A 7,386-nucleotide genomic window follows, 5' to 3' on the forward strand; every position below is an offset into this window, starting at 1 on the left:
TTTGCATTTACTTTGTAAGAGTGGCTAATGCTAATTCTTGCCTAGACATTTGCAATGTAGGTGTTTATTAGAGATGGTGAAAAACTTGTTTGAGATGCATTTTAGCTTGCAAAAGAGAAAGATCCTTTTGCCATCTGTATAGATGATTTTGATGCAATTGGAACCAAACATTTTGATAGGTTCTAGGATTTTAAATTATCATTCTTGTTGGTAATATCACAATGATAAATAGTCTAAATAGTAAAATTGTATTGGGTTTTAAGCTTAAATATTTCAAGGGATTTTCTTATTGTGTATTAGTTTGCAACATTTACAAATCAATATACTTTATGTTCTAAGCACTTTAAGATCACTTGTGTATGACCTCAAGATGAACTTAAATATTAAAACTTCTCTTTAGTCTAAGTAACAATTGCAAGATTGTTTGAGCATAGGTCTATGCATAGTAATTCAAGTTGGCCTTCTTTTTTACTTGTACTTGAATGATTGCTTCACTAAAATATTGATGAGTTACCTACAAACAATAAATATAGCCAAGTTGTATACTATTATTGTCTAAATATAGCCCATTTGAATCAGATTTCTAGTTTTCTATTTAATAAAATACCTACTTCCTCAATAAAGAGATATGTTTCCCCTCCAAGTAGATGATCCCAACTCATGGGTAGTAATGTGATTGTCTTCCAATGGTATTTCTCTGATCATGGTCAAATCAGGCTCCTCCCCTTTGATGTCAGCTAGATTAAGATCCATTAGCATGGACTTTGGTTTCATTTACATCCTAGAGCTCAATACATGCTTTAATTTATCTCAAGGTAATTTATTATATATCCATATTTTGTGTTCTTGGTAATTCAAGTTGTTGTATATCAATCTATCATTTTGGGTTCCTCCATACTCCTTGATTTTTAGTTGGATTTATGATTTGCAATTGGGGATTTTATAGTAGTAGAAGCACCAATATGCTTTTTTGTTGGCACTACAATTTTTGGAACATGACTTGGCCATGAAAAGTCTTGCACTACACCAGATTCTAATGATAAGAAACATTGTATATGAGAATGTATGCACATATAGCTATGCTTAGGCCTTGTTTGACATTTATGCCACATAAACTGTATATAGTCAGGCATCACTACATTCTCTACACTTTAGTTTCTTGGGTTGTGATCCTCAACTTAAACAACAAATAAATTTCATCAAAGAATAAAAGTTTAACTTTCTAGCTATTTGTGGCTACATAGTTTCTTTAATTTGGTTAAGATATATAGAGTTGCATATCTTTTGATATTGGCACACTTATTGCACTTTAGTCCCTTGTAGCAAGATCTAATGGAATACGTAAAATATATGATTATTGAGATCTTTGTAAGTTCTAGCTTCTATAATTGCATAAGTAAATTGTTTTAGTTTCCTTGATAAAGAATTGAAAGACAAATTTTATATGTTGATGTATGAAAATATGAAAGAGTGGCTATTTGTGTTTATCCAACATTTAGGATAGTTATTGTCCAAAGATTCTTAGGTTACTTGAACTAATTTTAATTAGTGAGTGTGAGTCTAGGCATTGCTTATTTAAGGGAATGCTTATTTAATACTTTGACTAGTTTACCAAAAACAACAAGGTTTTTTAGATTCATGCCCATACTACAAATATTTTTACAATGGCTTATGTTTGAAAGAAAAAGGTCACAAATCTTTTGATAATATAATCATTCCCAATAACTTAATTTAATACATCACATTGAACCTTCACAGCCTCTAACACCACATGCAAGTAGAAATCATTGCTTGCAAATAATTTCTGGTGCAGTTTTCACATTATCTTAGTGGCTACCAAGGAAATGCATTTTCCAGTGCAAACTGAGCATAATAGAGGTTATTGAGCTAGTCAATGAAAGTGAAGAATATTGTAGTGTTAACCGAGCTTTGTTATGTTAACCAAGTTATACTATATCTACCAAGATCACAATGTTAACCATATGAATCTAGTGTTGACTAAATCATGCAGTGTCAATTAAGTGATTCAGCAACTACTGAGTTTCTCAGTATTCACCAAATCACACAATGTTGACCAAATTCAAGCTACTTGGAACTGATTAGTATGGACCAAGATTCAAGTTCAACTAAGTGCCAATGATTATCAACCATTGACAATATTTTCCATGTATCATAACATCACTGAGTTTGCCTTCTGAACCCAAGTTATTGCAGTTGTGCTGACTTTGTGAATTATGATGAAATTTGTATTGTAGCTGACTTAGTAAGTTGTGATTTGGATTGGTATATATGAAATACATTGTATCATATGCAAGTATGAATGTAAAGAGCTATATGATGAGTAGGAGTATGAATTAAAGAAGGCTACAAGAAGTATAATGGATAATAGAGATTTATCTATCACAATCAGGTGATCATTGTAATTCAAGGAATCTCATTTAGAAAATTAGAATTATAGATCAGAGATCGGCCACTAGTTCATCCTAACAAGTGTATCAGTCAAATCCTTTAACAGGGTAGACTTAAAAGTTTTTTTCTCAATCTCTTAACTAAGTGCATATTTCATTGTATGTTTGTAAATTCTTTAACAAGTTGGAAATTACAATCCTTATTGCTCCTAATAGGTTAGATCAACAGAAGTGATCAATTACAATCCTTAACAAGTTAACTTTATATTGCAGTACAAAAGCTTGTGGGTATCATCCCCTTCCTAGTTTTACTTTCTATTTGGAAGGTTTCTGGGTCACCATATCTTGTGTCAAAGTGTTATGAATGTTTTATTACTTTCATTATTTCATGCATGCAATTAGATAAGAATATTATATGAAGGATTAATTGGCGAAGTAAGATAAACTTTTATTGGTTCTTGATTCACCCCTCCTATGTCAATAACCTTTCCTACCTTATATTTCCAACAATTAGTATTAGAGCTCTTTTGGTTCTCACATTAGAAGTTTAACAACTTGAGATAAGATTAGAGGAAATGGAGGTATACAAGCTAGATAAGGCTATTGACAATGAAAATTTGGATCTATAATTGGCTATTGGACAAATAAAGAATGAAAAGGAAAAACTCTCTCAATCATTGAAAAGAAGGAAAGATCTTGTAGTACAAATGAATGACACTATTTATACTAAAGAAATAATTGAAGAAATATCTCCAAAAAAAAATTAGATGAAGTTGATAAAGTAATCAAAGACCTATTAGAAAAGAATTCCAATCAATCAGACTATGTCAAGTCATCGAAGAAAAAGACAAAGCCAAAAAAGAGATAGAAGAAAAGAGCAATGGAATTCAACAACTATCCCTTCAGCAAGAAGACTTTATTGATCAACTCACTAATGTAAATAAAGAGCTTATGAACTTAAGGAAAAAGAATGAAAGACTAAAGAATGATCTTAGCATTGAGAAGAAAACCTATGAAAGAATGATGAAATCTTAGGAAAGCATGAATTAGTTGAATGAACAAAGCGAATATAGGCACAAAGGAAAAGCTAGAATAGGATATACAAAAGAAGGTGAATCATCTTAGCAAGGAACTCAAAAGAATAAAAGGCCTGCTTGCAATCACTATGGTAAGATAGGTCATACATCAAAAAAATGTTGGAGTAATGGAAAAGAAAAATTCAGTAGAAAGTGTTATAGTTGCAATAAGCATGGTCATAAAGCAAGTGAATGTAAAAAAAAAACTAAAGTTTGAAGATAAATGTCCCAATTGCAAGAAACAAGGATGCAAATCTTTAGAGTACAAAGCCAAGAAGTGGAACCTAGCAGAACAAATTGTGAAAGAAATATTTGGATGGGATTACAACACATGGTGTAGATACTATTGTGGGAAATTTGGGTACATTGGAGAAAATTGTGTGAAACATCATATGAGGAAAAGAGATACTACAAAAGTAGAATTGAAGATTTAAAAAAAGCCAAAGTTGACAATATCAGAAAAAAAATGAGGTAGAAATTGATACCAAAATCTCCAAAGAATGAAAATCAAAGTCATGAAGTGGATTACATCCAAGTCAATGAGTTGGGTGGGTAAATCATTTCAACTTAGTTCCCTATTGAGATCACTAGAATTGTGATTTAGAAGAAATCATCTAATATTAGTTCTAACAAGCAAGAAGAAAGATCCATATTAGCATTCAAGATGCAAAGGGATCACCAAGCATGATGAGAAGTAGGAGACCTTATCGAGCAAGTTCAGTTTGCAAGACCTTAATGAGAAAGGTTAGGTTGCAAGACCTTATCAAGAAAGTTTGGGTTGCATATTATTTTAGGTTGTAGACATAGAGTTGGTAGTTCCTACCAAGTGTTGGTGACTCTACCGAGCTGTAGATAACTTTCAAGCATTGAAGACTAAACCAAGTGGAAGACAACCCAAGTGAGTATGAAGTATGAATCATTAATGGCAATCAAAGAGAGTAAATTCATTAAAAGAAAGAAATCAAATGCATTATTTCATCACAAATATCTAGAGCTATTTGTGAAGAGAGAATTTAGAGACCCCAAGCGATTTGAGAATTTATTGTTGAATAATTCTCAAGTTTTCAAAGACCCTACCAAGAATGGCACCTCTAAGTAGCAAAGAAAAGAAAGGTTCAAAAATCTTAGTTCGCAGAGTCAACTTCAAGGCACCTAATTTCAAGTTGAGTCTAGTGATTTTAGAGGCACTTGACCCAGCTAGTGCATAGTCACAAATTCTTCCTAAGGCATTACTCATGTATGATATCCGTTCATTTTACCACTATTCTATATAAGAACTCAGAATCCTAGAAATGAATGAGGTATTCAAGGAATTGTGTGTGGATGTTACATTAAAACCCAAGCATCAACATTTGGAAACCAAGGGTTTGATGCACATTTTACATATGCCAAGGGATTTTCAAGTCAAATGGATAAGACTTATTTTGAGACATGTTCACAATGGGAAATTATGGTTGGATCATCCCATTTAGATTACAAAGAAAATGATTCACATAATCACTAGGCTTCCAATGCTAAAATAACCAAAACCCTAGGTTAGGCAGAACTAACCAAGAAGACTCTTACCGAGTGGCACAAACGAGGCATGAGGCTTAAAGGAGTAACATGCATGGAGCTAAAATTTGGCATACATGTGATAGGTCACAAAATATATAGCTCTAGTTAGTTAAACAATGTTTCATGTGAAGGTTTTCATCTTGCATACAAGGTACTAAATAATAATCTATCCTTTGACCTTGTCGAGTTGTTGTTGAATCAATTCAACAAGAACATGGAGAGAATTAGAGGGTCAAAGAATAACCCATGTAAGTTTGAATCTCTTTTGACATGTTTATTCTTCTTTATTCAAAATTTCTTCCCTTAAAAAGGTGTTGTAGTATGGAGGAAGGATGTTCTTGTTTTATATCAGATCAATGAGTATATAGCAAAAATGGGTGAGAATTTTGATAGCATCATGGATAACTCATTTGAAACATTCAAAGAAAAGATGAAAAATAGATTTAGGATCCCTAAGAAGCTTGTAGAAGATTACAAGGATGATATATGTTTCATGGTTGACTTTCATAAAGTATACATTTAGGCAATTAGACATAGAGTGACATGGGTTAAGCCTCTAGAGTATGAGGTTAACATTGATGACACTAAGGATATTATAGAGGCTCTACTAAATGAGCCTATGGATCCAAAGCCACCTATTTTGGAACATATGATGAGGAAAAAGAAATAATTTAGCTTGAGATCGAGCTACCTCAAGAAGAAAATAAAGGAAGGAAAAGAGTAAAGAAGCTATTGAAAAGCACAAAGCAAGAAAGTTATCCTCTAATTCTTACCGAGGGAAAAGGTGATAATGTAGAAGATAATGATGAAGAGAATGAAGTAGAAGAATCCAAATATGAGGAAGAAGAGCCTTCCTAGAAAAAAGGTAAGGTTCTTATAACAAGACCTTCCAAGTCACACCCTACTATATTCACAAGAAGGGTAGCCAAGTATAGGAAGAAGTTAAAGTTAGATGAAGATGAAGATGAGTAGATTATCTTTAAAAGATCTGCACTTACACTTCAAGAAATATTGAAGAAGATGGAAGAAGGAACTGGCATGACATGTTTTAGAATTCTCAAATATGAAACGAGGAATGAAGAAGAGAAAATACAAATTGAGGATACTCTTGTAACCAAACTAGGTAAATGGAAGTATTCACTAGATGAGCTTGCACAACAAATTCCTGATGAACTTATGAAGGCAATCATACCTAGATGGGAAAGTGAAAAGAAAACTACCAAGGACATTTTTTAACAAACTTTGAGGCAACTCATGCCAAGTCTTATTGAGAAGGAGCTAAAGAAATTCTTGAAGCAAAATGAGAGTAAGTTCACTCTCAAGTTAAACACATGCATGATATTTCTAAAGGAAATTAAATATTTGGTGAAGGAAGCTACAACTACATCTAAGAACAACTATTAGTTGCATCAATCCAGTGACTTTTTGGTACATGTTGATGATAAGGATGATGAAGATGAGGAAGAAGAAGTAGAAATAAATGATGATGAAATAAATGATGTCAATCTGGATGATGAGGAGGAAGGACAAGAAGCTACTATAGGAAGCCTGCCAGAGATACAAAGCATTGAGGAAACAAATATAGAGAAAATTGTAGTAGCAATCATGGCTTCATTTCCTTACTCTTTAAGCAAAGCCTTAGTGCAATCAGGCTTAGAGAAATATTCTACCAACTCAGTTGTGGATACCACTTCTATACCAAGCACCCAACCAAGATTTGGATCTATTCTATTGAGTGTTACATTGAGTAAAGTGCCCAACACTTCATCTATCAAGAAGCAAGATCATCTATCATCAAGCTTGACCAAGAAACAACAAGGTATTACTATTGTTAGTGATGTTTCTACATTTATTTCTACTCCATCTATTTCTACAATTGTTTCTATTCCATGTGTATCATATCTAGTACAATGACAATTGACAACCAATCTCAATCATGTACTAAAGTCTTAGACAAGGGAAAAAAAATTGTTTCTACCATTCCAAAAGAAAAGGATAAAGAAGAGGAAGTAATTAATTTGGATAAAGACATAGTTATTCCAAATCAGGATATCTCTACCTTCACCCCTAATCAAATGGACACCCTAGGTGAACTACTAAAGAAGAGAGCTAAGAAACATAATCTTAGTGAAGAAAAGAAGAAGAAAAACCAAGTGCTAGAGGATATAAAGAGCATATTTGTTGATGCTCATAGTATTGAGGTTGATAGTACTCTACCTATTCTTGATTAGTTAGCATAAATTGTCCACAAATTCAATGAATACTTGAATGGATAGGAGAAAATACTTCAAAGAGATTAAATAAAATTTGAAAATAGAGTTTTGGAGCAAGTTGCAAAGAAGATT

Source organism: Cupressus sempervirens, chromosome 3 (assembly GCF_028749045.1).
Source record: "Cupressus sempervirens isolate cs-2001-9-10 chromosome 3, ASM2874904v1, whole genome shotgun sequence".
NCBI classification, from domain to species: Eukaryota; Viridiplantae; Streptophyta; class Pinopsida; order Cupressales; family Cupressaceae; genus Cupressus; species Cupressus sempervirens.